This window comes from Triplophysa dalaica, chromosome 16 (genome assembly GCF_015846415.1).
Source record: "Triplophysa dalaica isolate WHDGS20190420 chromosome 16, ASM1584641v1, whole genome shotgun sequence".
Lineage (NCBI taxonomy): Eukaryota > Metazoa > Chordata > Actinopteri > Cypriniformes > Nemacheilidae > Triplophysa > Triplophysa dalaica.
The window spans coordinates 4,383,461-4,403,589 of record NC_079557.1 but is presented as its reverse complement, the minus strand read 5'-3'; the positions used below and the strand labels follow the sequence as shown (position 1 = coordinate 4,403,589).

Below are 20,129 nucleotides of genomic sequence, written 5' to 3'. Positions count from 1 at the left end.
GAAAAACCAAACTTGAAGTTCACTATAACATCTATAAAGACAGTCTGCATGCCTTCAATGTTGACTTAGGCAAGGCTAGACAGAATTTTTTCTCTAACATTATAAACTGCAAAATAAATAACACTCGCACCCTTTTTGCAACTCTAGAGAGACTAACAAATCCCCCTAGTCAAGTTCCGAGGGACATGCTGTCTGATGACAAATGCAATGAGTTTGCAACTTTTTTTTGAGACAATTGATCTCAAAACCCTGGAGGAAACGGCACAGCATCTTAAGGCGTCAACTTGCAGCCTTGACACACTTCCCACATCCTTTTTCAAAACTTTTAACTTTAACGTTTAACTGTTTGGAAGCAGATCTCCTAAAAATAGTTAATACCTCACTGCTCTCAGGAACTTACCCAGAGTCCCTTAAAAATGCAGTTGTCAAACCTCTTCTAAAAAAGGGCAATCTAGACAAAACCTTACTGTCTAACTACAGACCAATATCAAATCTTCCTTTTATAGGCAAGATCATTGAAAAGGTTGTCTTCAATCAGCTGACCAAATTCTTGAACTCAAATGGCTACCTGGACAATTATCAGTCTGATCTCAGTGCTGCTTTTGACACGGTAGATCACACCATACTCCTACATAGGCTGGAAAACTGGGTAGGGCTTTCTGGGTTGGTACTTAAATGGTTTGGGTCATACCTTAAAGGGAGAGGTTACTATGTGAACATAGGCAACCATACATCTGACTGGACACCCATGACTTGTGGTGTTCCACAGGGCTCAATTCTTGCTCCGCTCATCTTCAAATTGTATATGCTCCCATTTGGCCAAATAATGAAAAAGTACCAAATTGCCTACCACAGCTATGCAGATGACCCTCAAATCTACCTATCCCTCTCACCCAATGACAACAGGCCTATTGACTCGCCAATGCATTGATGAAATTAATAGCTGGATGTGTCAAAACTTCCTTCAGTTAAATAAAAACAAAACTAAAATCATTGTTTTTGGTAACAAGGATGAAACTAACAAGGTAAATACATACCTTGACTTAAGAGGTCTAAAGACACAAAGTAAGGTAAAAAATCTTGGGGTCATTTTGGAGTCTGACCTTAGTTTCAGCAGTCATGTCAAAGCAATAAGCAAATCAGCGTACTACCATCTCAGAAACATAGCCAGAATCAGATGTTTTGTCTCAAGCCAAAATTTAGAGAAACTAGTCCATGCTTTCATCACCAGCAGGGTGGATTACTGTAATGGACTCCTTACAGGTCTTCCCAAAAAGACCATCAGACAGCTGCAACTCACACAGAACGCTGCTGCCAGGATTCTGACCAGAACCAAAAAATCTGAGCATATCACTTCAATCCTCAGGTCCTTACACTGGTTACCAGTTACTTTTAGAATCAACTTCAAAGTATTATTAATTGTCTATAAATCACTAAATGGTCTAGGACCTAAATACATCTCAGATATGCTCATTGAATATAAACCAAACAGACTTCTTAGATCATCAAGTCAGTTAGAGATAAGAAGGGTTCATTCAAAACAGGGCGAATCAGTGTTTAGTCATTACGCCACCCGTAGCTGGAATCTGCTTCCAGAAGACATCAGACGTTCACCAACAGCAGCTACTTTTAAATCCAGATTATAAACACACTTGTTTAGCTGTGCATTAACAACCTGAGCACTGTGCTGGTTTACATCAACAGCACTTCTATTTCTAATGTATTTATATTTTTATTTTGTTCTTATTCTTTTTGTATATACACTGAAATTTTTAATCTATTTTATTGCTGTTTTATTGTTTCTTAAAATCTAAAGTATTTGTGATCTTAAATCATTTGCATTTTAAAGATACGTTTTATTTCTTTCTGTCAATCATTTTATGTAAAGCACTTCGAATTGCCCTTGTGTATGAAATTTGCCATATAAATAAACTTGCCTTGCCTTGTAAGACTAGTTTATTCATTTAAAATCATCTTAATGCCTTCTACTGGAGTTTGCAAGGATAATTTTGTCCACATTTGTTTTGGTTTTGATTTGGTTTCTTTAGCATTGTGAAAGTTTATCAGTTGTAAATGACGCTACAGATCTGCTAAATTGATTTTTTTTGGTGGTTTTCTGGTCCAGTAATTTCGCCTCCTCAATATTTTCCCATTAGGTATTTGCATGTTAATTTAACACAGTAATAAAGTCTGGTGAAACTGCCCATTCCTCCGTGCTCTTTTGAAAGCACAGTGTTCATCTCACTGAACATCATTTTCAATTAAAGGCATGAAAAGCTTTCAAAAAGCTGAAGGCAGCAGAACATGAATTGGTTGACATCATCAAGATTGATTTGTCACTCAAAAAAAGAAAAAAAATGTGATGGCAGCCAACGATGGTTTCTTTTAAGCACATCAAAGCTGAGCTACCCCCAGGACACAATAGTGTGGTGCACCTGTTTTAATCTCGAAATTGCTGTTCTGATGTTTTCAAAAGCCTGTCTGCCATTGTCATAAACTTCACACTTCTGTCCAGACCTTCCGGACTTTTCTCAGTTTTACATAAAGCAGACAAAATATTTATGACTTCAAAATTGTTTTAGCACTTCTCAGGCGCTGTGCACTAGACACCTGTGTGAAAGTGTCACTTTACAGGCAGGCAGACAAATCAATTATTAAACATATTTTTTATGTTGGGGCTGGTACTATTGCTTGTTTAAGACGTGTAAAGTTACTATTGTTTAAAAACCTTGTGTTTAAAAAATGATTTAAAATATTTCCTGTAGCTCAGTGGTAAGAGCATTTTGTTAAAAATGCAAGGTTGTGAGTTTGATCTTAGGGGATTGCACATGTATAAATCTATAGGATAATGCAATGTAAGTCGCTTTGGATAAAAGCATCTGCCAAATGCATTAATGTAAATGTAGTATCTAATTACTAAAAACACTGTCAGCACAGGTGACATCATTGAAAAAGACAATTATTTCACTTGGGCGGAGCAAACAGTCAATTAAAATATACAGGATCCTTTCTGATTTAATGCCAAAGTCATTCAAAAGCATTATGTTGGTAAAACTCCTGCACTCCAAAACATTAGAAAAGTTATTGGTTAAAATGAGGCATGCCAGCAATCCTGAGAGCATTTATGGGTTAGATTATGTTTTGTAAATTTTCGTATGTAAATTTTCGTATATGGGGTCATAAATAAACCGAAGGCGTTCATTAACGCTTTGATAACGTAATATATGGACATTGCGTCTGAAAGGAGAGTTAGTTAGCTAGCTATCAGCGTGATGCATCAGTCCGGGCGGGCGTGCACGATGCTACATTTGAAAAGTGTCAGAGGGAAATATGGTCTCATGTTTTTGCTATCATGACTTCAAGTGAGTTTAACTTCATCATAAGTGCAGCGTGGTGTAAAGAGAGAAAAAGCTCTCCATCCGAGATTCACGACAAGGCAATTCCCTCGCATTTTAAATAGAATAATATTTTGTCACGGTGTGGTGTATCCATGACGCTTTATATCTTCCGCTCAAGACTCAGAACGCCTGCTGCAGGAAAACACATTACAGTGACAGTAAATATCTAAACTGGGTTTTACAGAATGTATCTATTTACAACAAGAGACTAACACATGGGACACGATTCCAACCATCATTCATGCTCGTGATGTGCTGATCCACTTCATTTATTTTCATTCATTTTTAATGGAAACGTAAGAACGGCTTCTTGTGTCGCCACACAGGCTGAAATGTGTGTGTCTCCCTAGAGGAAGCAAACAAAGTCATTACAGTAGGGTGACATAATTTATTTCAGGCCTTTCAGTCGTTGTGGCCCTTAAACGGCAGTGTTTGTTTTTTCTATGTGTATGAAAAGTTACAATCGAAAGAGGGCGAGACACATCTAAAAAAAGCCTGTGGTGTCAAAACAAAAGTCTGTTTCTGGCATCTCACTTTTAACTTTTTGCCCGGCAAATGGAGGGGGGAGCAAGGTTGTGACCCCGACTTCTCTGATTTGGACTGGCATTGGTTGCTCCAATGAATATCAAGGGCAGATAGCCTCCATTATTCATCCGCCAGCTGTTAAAAGTCTAAATTTACACATATATTGGAGAAGACTGCATGAACTTCCTCCCCTGTAATATTGCCTCGCTCTGGTTTTTGATATTGTGGGATCCTCACAAAAGCTGCCACCCCAGAGGCGTTGTGTGCGTTTGTGGGTGGCAGAAGATTTATAAACAAAGGACAGCCAGATCACATTTGCCCGCTGAATTATTGAACAGGGATTTTATGAGTTTTTTCCTCCCTCTCCATCAGATATTCTGTTTGGCAATGTCATTCGGAGTTTACTGAGATACCAGCTGCCTAAATGGTCTCGAAATTCCAAGAGAGGATGAATTCTGTGAAGGGAATAAGTACAGTATTTCGGCTCAAAGTATAATCCTTGCAAGAATGATAATGTCAAACATTAACTGGTTACCTGCAGAAGCCATTCAGAAGACTTACTCAGATTTGTGACATCTTTGGTCTTCAAGCTTTGGACCAGCATTTGTTCCATTATATGAAGTTATTAATATGGACCACATGGTGCTCCAAATTTGTTTACTCATACGTCACAGAATTCATACTTTCTTGAAATGTGGAGATTTAAAAAACTGAAGCATGAACATCAAGTTTGATTCACAAATAATTCTGTGTTTGCCATTTAGGAGCGAGTTGCATACACTTAGCAGTTAAGTTAAGACTTTGTCTTAACAACTTGTCTCACTGACTAGCAATTATTTAGGACCAATCAGTCTTACCTTACCAGTCTTGAATAAAAAAAGGTGACTAACTTGTAAGACTAGTCTAAGTAATTTATGCAACCAGCTCCACAATGCTGGGGTCAGACTTTCAACTTCCTATGTGATAAAAGAACAAAAAATTGATGTAAAATGAATGTAAATAATCATAATTCTTTTTAAGATGATAACTGCTCACAACTTGCTGTACTTTTGTGTAAAATGTTACTGTTGCGTAATCCAAACTACTACTATGCGTTCCACTGTAAGTATACAGTATATAGTAGGGCTGCTGGATTTATAATAAATAATATTTTGGTCAATAAAGAGATCATGGTTATTTTAGATGATTACACAATGAATTTTGAACATAAAAAATAAGTAAATAAATTGTATTTGTAACTTGAATTCACCTAAAAAAGTAATAAAACTTAAAGCAAAGTATTCGGAATAATTTACAGTCAAAATTTCCGAGAATGGTCCACAAGAAAGTCCTGTTTCAGTTTTTTTACTCTGCACAAACATTTGAACATATACAACCAACAGTTGATAACCACATTTATAACTATTTTTTCTACTTAAATCAAAGTTTAACATCTTTAAGATTTAATGACAAATGTAAGATTCAAAAATTTCAGTTTAATGTCATCCGACTGCTAACATAACGATAAGAACATAAATTAATCTGCAATTTTACTTTCTAAACAGTGATGCCGATTGTACGAGCTTGTGTGGAGTAATATCATTTCAATCCTATAAACGGCAACAAAAACAGGAAGAAACCATTAATAGTCGCATATACAGAGGAAACGGCAAACCCTTCCATCAACCTGACAAATAAATTAACAGGCTTACTAATGACTCCGGCTTCCAAACCCCCCAGGCAGAGTTCATCAGCCCAGGTGTTAACACCTCTTAACATACTGAGCAGAGCACGTAATTGACATTCATTTGAATAACAATAGCACCTGTGTGTGTTTGATTATATGGAGTCCAGCCATCACTGACAGCACTCGAGCCATCTAACCTCTTACGAGACCATTCCCTATCAACGCCCAGAGATATAGTGCCGGCTAAAACCACAGTATAGTCGTAATGGAAGTAAGCTTGAAGCTTGTTGACAAAGCGCTTGAGAGCGGGCCCTAATGCTGTGCCTCATTAGGATTACCCGAGGCCTGAGCCCCGGCAACATCACTCACATCAGCCGTCATGACAACGGGAGACTGCAGACCTGTCACTGAGACCCGGCTGAACGTACGCTCGAGCAGAATCTAGAAAACGAAGGGCGCTGAAAGAAGGGAGGGGGCGAGAGACCAAGGCTTGATATACAGTCTATCACTTTTCCCTAAATAAATTCTCACAATGGCAGAGCGGCGGTGTCTCTTACCGCGAGATAGCTGCACAATACAGAGGCAGGGCTTGAACTGTCCCCGATGGCTAATAAATCTCAGCATCAAGACAACGCTGCAACATGAGCTACTTTATCCAAGCGCTGGTCAGTTCAGCCCAGCACCTAGTTGTTCTCTTTTCGTTGAGGGCTCGTGGGAATCGAGATGGCAAGATGATTTGGGCCGATGACAGGATGTAGTTACGGCCTGCATATCTTATTCATGTGGTCAGATTCCACATGGGACTTGAGGTCGTCTAGAACATCTATTTGCTACCATTCTTTTTTATTGCGTTCCTCAGGGGACGCGCTGGACGAGACAACCATTCCAGGAAGAGTAAATATGTTTTTGTGTTATCCCGAAGCCGACCTGTAACATATAAATCCAGCAGAGTGAAAATGATGCGTGCACCATTTACACCACACAAGGTGTTGCCGGGTTTTAGAAAATAAGTCATAAAGATAAGTTTCACACTATTTTTTATTACACGGCAATGTATACCAACGTGAGATTGGTGCATTCTCATCGAGGTCCTGTAAGTGCTTTAAAAAAAAATGCAAGAAGTGCAATAACATTATATACAACTATGCTAATAGATTTTATATATTTATATAATAATATATTAATCTAATACATGTAATAATAATCATATCGATTTTAATTCTTTTAAATGTATTAATTTAAAACATATATCAATATTAAAACATACATATACTGTTTTGTTCGAAAGTGCATTTATTATGGAGTTTACACACTTATTTAGATTTTTTGGTAACAGTAGAACTGAGTGAATGAGTCATTTTGCACCTGCAGGAAGTTCAAAGAAGTTTGTAATAAATAGTCCAAACATAAGGTTTAATTTTATAATATTATATTTTTTTATCCAAGGTTTCTAAAGGTTCTTTGTCAGACTGTATGGTTCCTAAAAATGTTTCTGTTGCATAAAAGGTTCTACTGACTATAAAAAGGTAAGAAATAAAATAAACAGTCCTCCTTATTCAAATTCAAAGTTTAAAGTAAAATTATTCTTTGACGGCATTCGTCAAAAAATACACGTAAAGTACCTTCCTTTTTTTAAAGTGTAGCAAAATGTTAGTGTTAAAAATAAGATACGTAAATAAAGATTTAAATAAGAAATAGTGGTAATGTGCAATCACTGCAAGAATGCACTGTGGGTGTCTGCAAATGCATACATGTAAATGTTCTGCTTATTAAAAGTCTCAAATGGTTTCAGGTAAATGATGTTCCATATATGCTTTAACATGAAAAACTGAAAAATCTAATGGAAAATGAATTTACACTGGACTAAAAAAAAACTCACAGAGGGAAAGCTCATCTTTTTTATTTTTATCAAATTCCCTCAGGGCATACCAGACGAGACAGCCCTTCCAGCATCAGTAAATACATTTCAGTGTTATCCTGAAGAAAGCGTAAATGAAAATGATATTCTCTATCTCACAAAGTGTTGCTAGCTTCACGTAAATAAGCCTGAAACTCACGAAAACAAGTTTCGCACAACTTATCACACACCACGGCAAAAACAGGTCTTTCCTCCAGGTGCACGAATCACACAATTGAGATTCAGCGATGTCTGCTCCACTTCTAAATGCGTCGTGTGTTCTTATTGTGAAACCACAGCAACGGCAAACGAAAATCAGACGTTGCGGACGTGCTTTAGATGATTGTGTTCTGCATCCGTGTGGCGGTTTCAAGGTTGGTCTGTCAACACTCTTTTTCCAGCCTCCATCCAGAGGAAGCGAGGTACGGAGAGGAGATTTGTATGACTTCATTGTTTTCCACTGTGAGTCATTTGAATTGGGCAGCGGCAAGCTTCAAAACAGACATTCTGCCACGACGAGGGCTGGGCAACAGCTGCCACATCTCCTCTCAATCCAATTTGTTGTGTGACCAAAACCATAACGACTGTAGGCCAGTAAAGGAGATGTCACCGGAATGGAAATGAATTCGACAGTTAGAAAATGCAATGAGGTGAAAAATCAAAGTCACATTCTATTTGGGTTTGTCGTGTGTGGCTGCCCGGCCGGAGATCAGTCTGAGCACGTCTGGCTGTCAGACCAACCCCGTCTACAGCTCCCGAACGCTCGAGCCCCCGCCCGTCCGCACCGTCGACAACACACTAATAATTCACGACTAATCCCGGCCGCATCAAATCAGAGATGAAATGCAATTTACCGCAGTAATCACAGGCGATCATTGAATTCCTGGCTGTGGAATTGATAGGAGCGATACACTGGAAAAGAAATTTCACAGAAAAATATGTGCTCTCCGGATTAATCTGTGCTTCCAGCCCCGTCCGTGTTGTACACTCCGCAGAGCGTGTTTGTTTGCATGCACGTGTGCCAGCATAAACTCAAAGAATCACTGTAATCTTCTCAAGTGGCCTGAGTTTTGGCTCCGAGAGCCGCATGCATCTAAAGAGCCCTAAAAGTGGAGCGAGCCGCGGCAGTTACAACTGACATGCTGCTGGTCAGGGAAAACAAGCGGGATGGATGAGTCTATTCACGAGCTGTCCATTAGTTTTCATTAGTCTTTTCTGGGAACCTGTAGATTTATTGGCCCCGTTTGCCTCGCCTGTCCTGGGGGCTTTTCGTGTGATTGCGGGACCGCACGAAGGAGCGATCAGCTCCCACTCGTTTCGGCTTGCACGCTTCGTTTTTATCCATCCCGATTCTCCGTGGGCGAGAGAAGTCTGCCAGATGAGCCAATGTCACCTTCTGAGGGACACGCGGGGAATTCCGCCATTACAACCTGATCAGATCGGATTTGGCCGTTTTGGACATCTTGGAACGCTCTGTGTTCTTGTAACGCAGCCATAACTATTCACGGTTGCATGCTTGACTTTGTGTCCTTGATGGAAGTGTTGAGGGACGATACTTTAAATAATAGTGCTGTAATAATGCATCACTCAACAAAAAAACTCTTAACATGAAAAAGGTTGCATCTGGAGTATGCTGACATGTTACGCAATAGCACCTCTGGTCACCCGAGTTCAAACTCCTTTTCCAACTTCTGGTTCCATCTCTCATCCTGTATACATTTCTGTCGTGTCTCCACTTAAAAAGTTTGTTACTCTCCTTACGTCAGCTGACTGGGACTCTAGAGTGGAAGTATTTTTACATTGACATTCTTGACAAATTGACCATTTATTTAAAGTGTGCAACCAACAGAAAACGAGTCAGGGACTGATTGTCATGACAACAGCAAAACTCCAGGGCACTCACACCGCTAGCTAGCATGACCACACGCACACCCTGCAATACAAAAGTAACAGCCAACATGTTTACACACATGTTTAGTGTTTATACAAATCTTTAGTAAGTCTGATCTAGATGAAGATAAGTCCCTTTAGCCAAGAGTTTACAAAACGCATCTAATAACCTGAAATTCCAGATAGATCAAATGCAATTGATTGACTTAATGAACTGAACAGCAGATATGCTAAATATTCTTTATCTATCTTTATGTTTTTACCTCATGAGGGGCTACAGGTTACGTCAGTTCCAGTGTAGATCCACAGGTGGACTCAACACCTATCAAGAGATGATGCCAACCCCTACTAGGACTTCAAATGCCAGGCTCGAATCTATAAACATGCAAAATGTCGGTTTCAAACTTATATATAACTGCTTTCCGGGTAAACCTTGCATCTGTATATTCGTGTTTTTTTGTTGTTGCCATAAATCATTATTAATATTCCCCCTCGTTTGTCGATGGGAATTAACAATATCAAACCAATAAAAAAGTATTTAGAAGTGCTGGTTGGCAACTGAAATTTCTGGGGTGCCATTGACTACGATTAAAATGTTTGAAAAAGTTGCCCCAGAACTGTTTGTTTTCTTCAAGTTCTTACTTCAACAGAACAAAATAATTATTTAATTATTTCTACTATGGTAGTCAGTGGTGCCCCAAAAATCTCAGTTGCTAAAATTCTGCCAAATATCTTTCTCTGTGTTCATCAGAACAAAGAGATGTATACAGGTTTGGAACCTGTATTTTGAGGATATTCAAAGAAAAAAAACGGATTCCCCGATATACATAACACCTATAGTTAGCCTTAATTTTGACAAATAAATACCTTGAGGGGCGGTTTCAGAACAGGGATTATATTAAACCAGGACTAGGCCTTAATTTAGGACATTTAAGTACCTTTTACAAAAATGCATTTAAAAAAACATTACTTGTGTGCATTTTCAGACATAACAATGCTGTTTTCTGTTTAGACAGCTCTAGCATTTATTTTAATCTAAGACTAGTCTTAACCCCTGTATGGAAAACCACCCCAGAAAGTAAAGTGTTTTGCGTATTTTGTACCACACAACTAATACTTTAAAACTGAGTGGGTATCAAAAGCAAAATATTTTAAAATGTTGCTTTTGTCCTCTGCTGCATATTGCAATCACTATGATCACAATATGTATTCAATCCGTTGCTTAACATGCTCACTATTTTTGCTAAAATGCATTCATGATATTAGCCAGCTGCACAATTTGCATTACCTTACAATATTTGTAAAATCACCTCTAATAATAACATAATTTTCTGGTTTTGTAATGTAGATTTTATGTAACTTACATGTTCTGTAGAGCCTCATTGAAATAATACGTACCGTGAAAAGGCTATACGAATATATTTGAAGCGAAGTGAATCACTTTGAGAAAGAAATCCACATCATGTTAACACCGCCCCTCATGCTCCCAACAAGAGGCTGAAAAATGTTTTAAGGCTGAAACACAGCGACTCCCAAGATATGAATTTGCTTTAGTTGTGTTGAGCATCACAATTCGTGTTGGGCATCGACCGGGGCGCCTAGTTTAGAATCACTAAAGACGAAGTGCTTTTATTGATCACAGAGGTATCGATACAGAGGAGGCCATAAAAGAACCGGCAATCTTGACTGATAATACCTTCCATTCATATACACACTTAACAAGAGCTGACAAAAGTGTGATCATATTCATTCCTCGCCACGGCCGTGTTTGTTTTGACACTGAAGCATCGCATTCTCCTGTACAGAGGGCGACGCAAACCCAGTGTTGCGCCTATCAACGATATGATATTCCTTACCGCATCCCCCCCAATATTTAAAGCGCAAACAGGAATGATTAATCCGATCACCATGGAGATATTGGATTCCTCCGGCAGTCTCCGATCGATACGCTCTTTTCTCAAAGGGGGAAAGTTTGAGATTTCATTAACCCACTGCGAAGCTCTTGACTGTGCTGCTTGAACCATTAGATGAGGTGAGGAAGGGCAAGTCCATTCTTCTGGCCCAATCACACATATTTCCTTCCGCTTGTCTATATTTCGGTTTTGGGGCCGCGCTTAACCAAAGCGGTGACCAGGATTAATGGAGCAATAAATGGAAAATGTATTCAAAAAATGAGCGGCCATTTTTTACGGCCTTCCTCTGGTGATATATACTGTTTTGCTATTTGTTCAAACACGCTTCATCTTTCTTTCATGCAATATAGTGTAATTAATATCAGTTTATCTTTGCCAAGCGCTCGGCCTGCAAGCCTCTATGCTGTATTGCATGGTTTATTCATGTCAAATTTCAATATGTTTTCAAGCCATGCAGATCAATTCTTAATGTGTTATTGTACAGTATTGGATGGCTGTCTCCGAGGGGACTCTATAAGAGACACATCCGCATCGCTTAGTATGCGGTCATGAATTATTTCATTTAGGTTCATCAACAACATTGTGACACATATAACAATATACACAACTACTTGTAATGACACACATCAAAATCTAATTTGGATCCTTTTCCTCATTTGCTTTTCTATCTGTATGATGTCATATGGGCATATGGGCATTTTTGCACTCACATTCATCCCTTCCCACTGATTTTGTATTCAGGTGGGACACTATTTCTCGGGAGCGCTCGCACTGAGTTTCCAAAGTTAGTCCAAAGTTAAATGTTTCATTGGAAAAAGTTAGCAAACTTGATGTGCAAAAAAGGTGGAAAACGGAACATGACCATGTTGGTAATAACCAACTCGGCTGTGTTATTTCATTTAAGTACAAATTTCACATCTGAAGAGACTGGCCAATACAGCCAAAGTTTAATCTTTGCAATGGACAGAGGGTTTTATTGGAGTTTAACAAATTGCTTTCAAGTGCTACTTAAACCCTTTTCAAACCATGCACACGAGAGACAGCACAGATCCGTCACGTTTTCTTTGTCTCACAAACCTTGCAGACAGATTTTCCTTTCCTTTGTGTTTTTCATTGATTCAATACGCTCTCGTCACAAACCCACCAGACAGAAAATAACAGATATGATTTTCCTTCGCTGTCATAGTGTCAAGTGATTGAACAGGCCTTTGTTATTTAACAGTATTTTAATCAAATCAATGAAACTACATTTATTCTCTCTGTATCCCTTTCTGTTCAGTTCTACATAAATGCAATCTGTCCTTCAAATGTTCATTCTAAGGCTGGCGGCATTGAAATGTAATAAAAGTGTTATCTGCATGCTCAATAAGTGTGATCTTATTCATGTTATGTCGCAACTGCTGAATTATTCTTAATAAATTATGAAGTCCAAAGTCGATTTCCAAACAATATTAACTGTTTTCAAACACATTTCCCCCTTTAGAGTTGCACTTACCCCTTTTTGTCCGAGCCATGGTGATGTTTTATAGCCCCACGAGCCACGAGAATCACACTTCTCGGTAGAATCATCCTATAAGTGACTGAAGTTAAAAAAGCGGAGCGTATATTTCAACAAAAATACATTACCTTTCAACTGATAGCACACAAAGACAGGGATATTCGAAATGCCATATAATGAACTTTAGTCTCTCCACAAGGGGTTTATGACCAGAGGGAGAAACAACAGATCATCAGAAACAGAAATCATGCCCTACTGTTACAGGCCAGAGATGTTGGTGAAGTCATTCTGTGTTCTCTCCTGGTGGAGAGATGAAATTACCCGTCCTTATGTGCTCATACATCTTTGCTTCTACAGATGACCAGCTCTCCCTTTTGGGATTGACACCTTCCATTTATTCTCATTTTATGCTTTCTTCAAGGCGTGCAGAGCTCCTTAGTGAGGTATAACCAGTCCGGCTATCAGCCGACTGTGTCGTCCGAGCTATCCTGAAGCTCCGGAGCTCCCACTGTGCCGAGCCATCAGCGACGGCCAACATCAGAAGACTGATGCTATCCCATGATGCAATGGGATTAAGAGGCAGCACATCAGTCCGTTCTCTAAGCGGAGGGGAGAGAGAAGCAATCTGTCATTATCAATTGCCGCTTAATTTCTGCTTCTGATTTATGAGGCTCTGCCTTCAAAGTTAGACAACAATTTAAGTGTTCTTGTGTTTGTGGTGTTTTGTATTCATTAATGTTGTGTAATGAGGCCTCTAGAGTAAAGGCTATTCTGGTCTCTTATCGACTGATGTTATAATTTAGACAAAAATGGTCAAGAATGGCTGTAGAGGTGTTTAACAGCATGCACAACGAAGCAATTTTAGCTTTAATTGAGGAACATCAGACAAGAATGAGGTATGTTATGCGACATGCTGTTATTCAGTATAACAACACAATAGAGTACCGTGGAGAATGCGTATTTTTATATGCAAAACTCCGAAGCGAGTTAGCATTTTAGCACTTCCAGTTCCATCGCCACAAAGTCAATGTTTCTTTAATGGGTTTTTGGCTATATGCCCAGAAATAGGTTTGTGATTGACAAAACCTCTATATATTTTATGTTTTACTCGATGACAGTAAACACACCAGTTAAAACCCGCTCATGATTTTGAAGCTTTATCCTGTATTAAAAATGGCGGCTGCTAACCAGTTGCTAAAATTGAGTACATCCTTTGGCGTGGACGCTATCATCATAAATAAAAATCTCACAATGCAAAATGGACACATGTCTCTAAAAACGTGGATGGATGTTAAGTTACAGAGCAACTACATAGCAGGAAACACATTATTAAAAAAAAATTATTGGTGGTCGACATTAATAATCTGTTTATGGCCTTACGTTATCTTTTTAATTCTGCCGATTGTATTTAGACCTCAAAAATAGCAAATATTGTGTTAATTTTAAAGAGTATCTTGATAGACAAAAACCCAACAGATCTTATTTTTGTGGCTTTCCAAGTCTGAGAAAAATGCATAGAAGAAGATGAAGTATTATTTATATACTGCCTTTCCATAGCTCAAGGTCGCTTCACATAGTGCTACACAATACCTTTGCCCATCCACATACACAATACAAACACATATGGCCACATATAGCCACATTATCCAAAATACATATTGAAAAGATACGTTTTTAGCTGAGTCTTGAAGGTAGGCAAGGATGATATATTACGAAGTGTGAGGGGTAGCGAATTCCATAATTTAGGAGCATTAACACTAAATGACCTACCCCTACAGTGGACACCCGAGGACAAAAGGCCAAGCTCAGATGATCTGAGGGTCCGGGCAGGAGCAGAGTAGATCAGATAGATATGGAGGCTCAAGACCATTTAATGCCTTAAATGTTAGAAGTAATATCTTAAAGTGAATACGTGATGCCACATGTAGCCAGTGAAGATCATGCAGTAGAGGAAGTATGTGAGCAGAACGCCTTGTGTAGGCTGAGTTTGAACATACTGTAACCTTGTATGAGTTTTTTAGGAAGAAATAGAGCATTGGAATAATCCAGACGTGATGTGATTAATGCATGAATTAAGATTTTAGCATCAGCTAGAGTGAGAGAAGATCGAAGACGTGCAATATTACGTGGATGGAAAAAATAGTTTTTGATGAAACAACAAATATGAGAGGCCAGAGATGTGTCAAATAAGACACCCAGATTACGCATAGGCTTTTGACCAAGGCTTTTTCCTTCTAACAAATATGTCATCTCTGTGATGCTCTATTGTGAGTATGATACTATAAAAAGCAACCAGTTTATGCAAAATAAATTGTATTGTAAAAACGAAAAGAGTTCCAAAAGCATCAAACTTTGCCATTCGCAGAGTAACAGCCTGTCTGGAAACGTGTATATAGGGGAGTGAAGCAATGGCAATTTCCTTCCTTACCTCAGAGTGTTCTGTAATCACTTCAGTTCAACTCTTGGCCCTCCATTTCCATCCCTATGGTGGAAAAAACCTGCTCAGAGTGTTCCTGCAGCGAGAAAAAAACTGCATGATGTATGAACTTATTTATATAATTCAGTTTAATTCTTCTTCCATAAATTCAAATCGCAATTTTGCAACATCCTACTTCAATTTAAATTAAGTTATTGGAATACAGGCATTCGCAATTTAATTCTTAATACCGCACAACCCTGGTGAACACAGATAAGTTATGCGACACAAACAGAGAACCGTGCTGGAGCTGATTTTCTCAATAGCAGTACTTTTGGAACGCACCAATCAAATTCCACGACCTGTTGTATAAGTGATTTGAATGCACTACTTCCTTCCATCGTCTCTTTGCAGCTGACGTCCTTTAATGTTTTATGTATACGCTCACTGGCACCAATGGGTTCCATCCAGAAATTGACTCCAAATTCTCATATCTTTCCAAACATGCCTTGGGCATCACTGAATATGCAAGTCATATTAAAAACAGGCCTCCTTTGCTTTGCAATGCATGACTTCACTCTTTATTTGTCTTTGTAGGGTAAAAGTTTCTCTTTTATGCACTGTACTAGGCTGTGTAATTTTTAGTGGCGTTTTTCTCAATAGGACGCCTTACAAAGGAAAATAAACAATAATACAAAAGACGCATGCTTCAGTTTCCTTAAATTAGTCTGTAAGAGAACTTTTGCTTTGTTTTGAATTTTATTCATACTTATGACATTAAATTAAAATATTGGGCTTTGCTGAATTAATTAATCCCCCCAAGAAAATAAAACGCAATTCTTGCAGATCCGTGTTGCTGTTTTACAAAGAGAGCAAAACTCTTTGTTCTGTGGAAAACAAACAGGTCATCGAGCTTGAATCGTGGGCCATTGTTCTGAAAAAAGATCATTTGTTAGGTTTGCCGGGTGAACAGAAAAGAAGGGAAATTATAGTTTTTAACTCTCAATTCTGATTGGATGAGCTGCATTTGAGGTCATTTTAAAATGCAGAAAATAGATATCTTCAAGCAAGCAATCTAACATAATGTGCCAAGTTGTTACAAGTCTCACAAGGAGGCACAAAACATATCTCAAAAGAAAATTGAAAACCAACCAAAATATTTACCCATTTGGTTCCTCTCAAATGGATTCAAGCCTCCAGCCAATCAGCTGTGACCAGTGAAACCTTCAAAAAACAACCGAAGACAAACTTCTTCAGAATATACTTCACCAATACTTAACTCTAACCACTTTTTTCCTTTCCATTGTTTAACTTTAAAGTTGCTAAAAATGTATTCTTATTTTTAAAAAATCCCCAAACAGATTAAAGTTAGGCCAAGGGTTAAATTAAAAGTAATAGTGATGACAAAATTAAGCATAAAACACAATATAAACAAAATGTACATTTGATTGATTATCTATTATCATGTTGTGAAAATCTGATATTGTGACAGCCCTACTAGGACAATAAACTATATTAATTACCAGTTAGATTAGACATTAGATTAGATTAACATTAATAAATCCTTTAAACTTTTACAATTCACAAAACACAGGCTGTGTTCGCTTCAGATAATGCCGAGGAAAATCCCTCAGGCATGGTAAAACACCTCAATGCACAGCCTCTTGTGGCTTATTGCTTTAATAAATAACAGCAATAGCAGACTACTAACCTTAAAATCAAATTTGATTCATTTCAAAAGACCTTAAAGGAGTCTGTTTCCATGACTCATTTGCTTGCAGTCTCCGTCTGAAGATCTACAATCTCGAAACCATGTCTGTAATGAGGAGGTGCAGAAAACATTGCTTGTGAAATAGACGGTGATTCAGACTGCTCTAAAACCTTTCTGATTGTGTAGAGAGACCTCATCTCCACTCAGGAACAATCTCCGATGCAAGAGGACCGTTCCAGTTCGGGGGGCGGCATCTAAATTGCAAACAACAGACACAATCAGCAAGAAATTGGCCATTTCCTGTGAGTAAGCCACCGTGACCATTCTCCTCTGATAGATACTGTTACAGTACAATGAGCAGGCATTGATGGAGATGCAGGCCTGGAAAATAAACTCTCAGTAAGTCAACAAGCTCGTGCTGTTTGGGATGGTCAGCAGAGGAGAGAAGGACCGGATCACCTGGGCTAGAGGGCCTGACGTTTTTCGGGGATACGGGGCCAAATTGCTGCCATGATTGGGGCAATTTTACTTGATTTTGGGCACCAGGTAAGTGACGGGGTTTGAGCACAACAACCCTGTGGGATCCAAATAAAGAGACACATTTAAAGTGTACACACAAAAAACCAGCACGCTACACAGAGCATCGTTCCCAACAGCACTTTATTGGCATGGCCTCGAGTACTTTGCTGTTTTTAGAAATGGTTATTATAAAAAAAAATTAGGAACAAAGAAAAAACTTCTTACATGCCATCCTTCTGCTTAAAGAATTTGTTGTTGCAGAATGTGCAAAATGTTGATCAAAAGGATCATATAAATAGTATCTTGTTTTTTTAGTACGGCTCTGAATATGCTCTTTTACTTTTACTTTTTTTACTTTTACTTATACCAATATGAATAACCAAACACAGTTATAACCGAATTTAATAAAATAAATAAATTTAGGAATCTTTGTATCATGTTTTGACTCCTGGAAAATCAGTGCATGTTTATATTAAGAGATGTTGCTCATGGGTCTCAATATTACAGACATATTCTCCACTCCTTGCTTTTCCAGCATACTTTGCATATTTGACCCCTTTCTAATAGTAAATGTATGATGTTGAGATAAACTATTACGAAAGATACAACATTCACAACATTGACATTTCAGAAGGAAATGCGACACATTTATAGCCAGGATGTGAAACGTTTGAAGATTTTTGATATGTTTAAATGATATTCCTGTGTGCATAATTCAACAACACTTACATTTATTCAAAGAGCTCTATTGCACTTAAAAAGTGCTAAAGACAAAATAATTGTATATTAAGATAAACGTAAGGTCGAGTATATGAAGTTTAGCGGCATCTATCGGTGAGGTTGCGAATTACAACCAACTGCCCACTCCAACCCTCCCTTCCAAAGGACTACGACGGCTGACACGGGACTAAGATGATGGAGATAACGTATTTACGAAACGCGCTCTGTAAAGCACTTTAAGGTAAGTGTAGAAACAACATGGAGAATTCCATGTAAGGGGACCCGCTGTGTATGTAGACAGAAAAAGCTCATTCTAAGGTAATAAAAACATAACGCTTCATTATGTAAGGTAAGCAGAACAGTAGTACGCAATAATACATAATAAACAATAACAGTATTTTGTATGAGTGCTGTGTAGTTGTTCGGTGAACAGAAGTTTTGATCTTGAGCTGTTACTTATGTGCACTTCGACACATGTGGAGCACAGTAGTGACAGCGACGATTTGTTTAATAAAAATCATTAATATGGACTGTGTCAACTATACATTTTGTCAAAGCGATGACAGTTCATTACATTCCCTAAGTGACATTTGAAGAAAATGTGATTCGAGTTTGTGTTCATTAGATCAATAGGTGCTGTATAAAAAGTGTATTTCCAAAACACTGCGAGATGCATCGATGTCACTTTGTTGCGGATGGTTTGTTTATTGTTTAATTTGGGTTCGGCGAGAGCGTCTGTCCAAGTGCTACGGCTCTCAGTCACAGAGCAAAACAAGCATGTCTTTTCACTGATGGCTTTAATGATTGTCTTTCAGGCTTGTTGTCCCGGTAACCATTCCTTGTTTAGACGTGTCGTCAAGGCAACAAAGATGGAAAAATCAGTGGATTGAAATGATATTTTTAGAAAATCACCAAGAAGCCGCGTGTGCTTGATCTAAGCAGCAGAAGGGACGGTTAATTCTCCAGAATAGCATGTGATAAAACCTGAAATGTCCTTTTTAATTCATCAAAAGCACCATGAAAGGGACAGTTCACCCAAAAAAGAAAATTCTGCCATCATTTTCAAAGCTTTGTGTCGGTCCAACCCCACATGACTTTCTTTTATCTGAGGAACACAAAAGGAGATGTTAGTCAGATTGTTTTGGATCTGATAGCCACTGTACCAATTCAATTTGATCGTATGAGGGGAAACTAGCATCAACATTCTGTAAAATTTCACCTTGGGATGCATCGATACTACTCAGTAATACTCACATTTGGCCATGATGGAGAGTAAATCCTTACAACATAAACATGATTTATGAAAATAAATAGTTATCTGTTTTTGCAAATGAACTCTTCAAATACTTATTACTCAATACATTGCTTTGATATCAAAGTAAGGTTTGTAGCGCTAAATCATGGGTTCGAACACCAAGGAACAGACTTATTTATAAAAAAAATATATCTTTGATAAAAAGCATCATGCCAAATGTATACGCGTAATGTGATGTATTCAAATTTCCAACCCTGTAAACATTATAACATTTACAAACAGTGAGGTTGAGTAAATCACTGTAGCGTAGTCACGAGGGGGCCTGAGGGGACCTAGGCCCCCTCATTTACATGTAGGGCCCCTCAAAGTTTTGATTGCTTAAAATAAAAAAATAAGGAATTGTTGATTTGTTACTCTGCTTGATCGACCAATCAGTGCTACCTGCTGTTTTCAAAGTTATATTTTAATTTTTTTATAAATTACGAAAAGATGAGCAAGAAGAAAATGAAGTTAACTTCAGAAGCAAACTCCAGCCGATTTCCTGTGTGCAGGGAGTAGAGAGCAGTGAACTCTGTGTAGGGATCATGTCAATGTGAACACAGTTCATTTGTGGAGGGCTGGTGATTTAAATCAGGTGTGTTAACCGAGAGATGCAAAATATGGGGAGACGCGAGGACCAGATTAAGAGTAAGCTATGTTGATTAAAACATTTTGAAAATAA

General features: G+C 38.3%; 1 long non-coding RNA gene across 1 annotated transcript; it reads right to left on the bottom strand.

Annotated features, from left to right (window-relative positions):
• Positions 1 to 12,419: 12,419 nt before the first annotated feature.
• Positions 12,420 to 17,020, bottom strand: LOC130438347 (uncharacterized). Its single transcript, XR_008909314.1, has 4 exons — positions 16,915 to 17,020; positions 16,368 to 16,427; positions 15,216 to 15,300; positions 12,420 to 13,386 (listed from the first exon to the last, which is right to left on the bottom strand). It is a non-coding gene; the product is annotated as an uncharacterized LOC130438347 (long non-coding RNA).
• Positions 17,021 to 20,129: the final 3,109 nt, after the last annotated feature.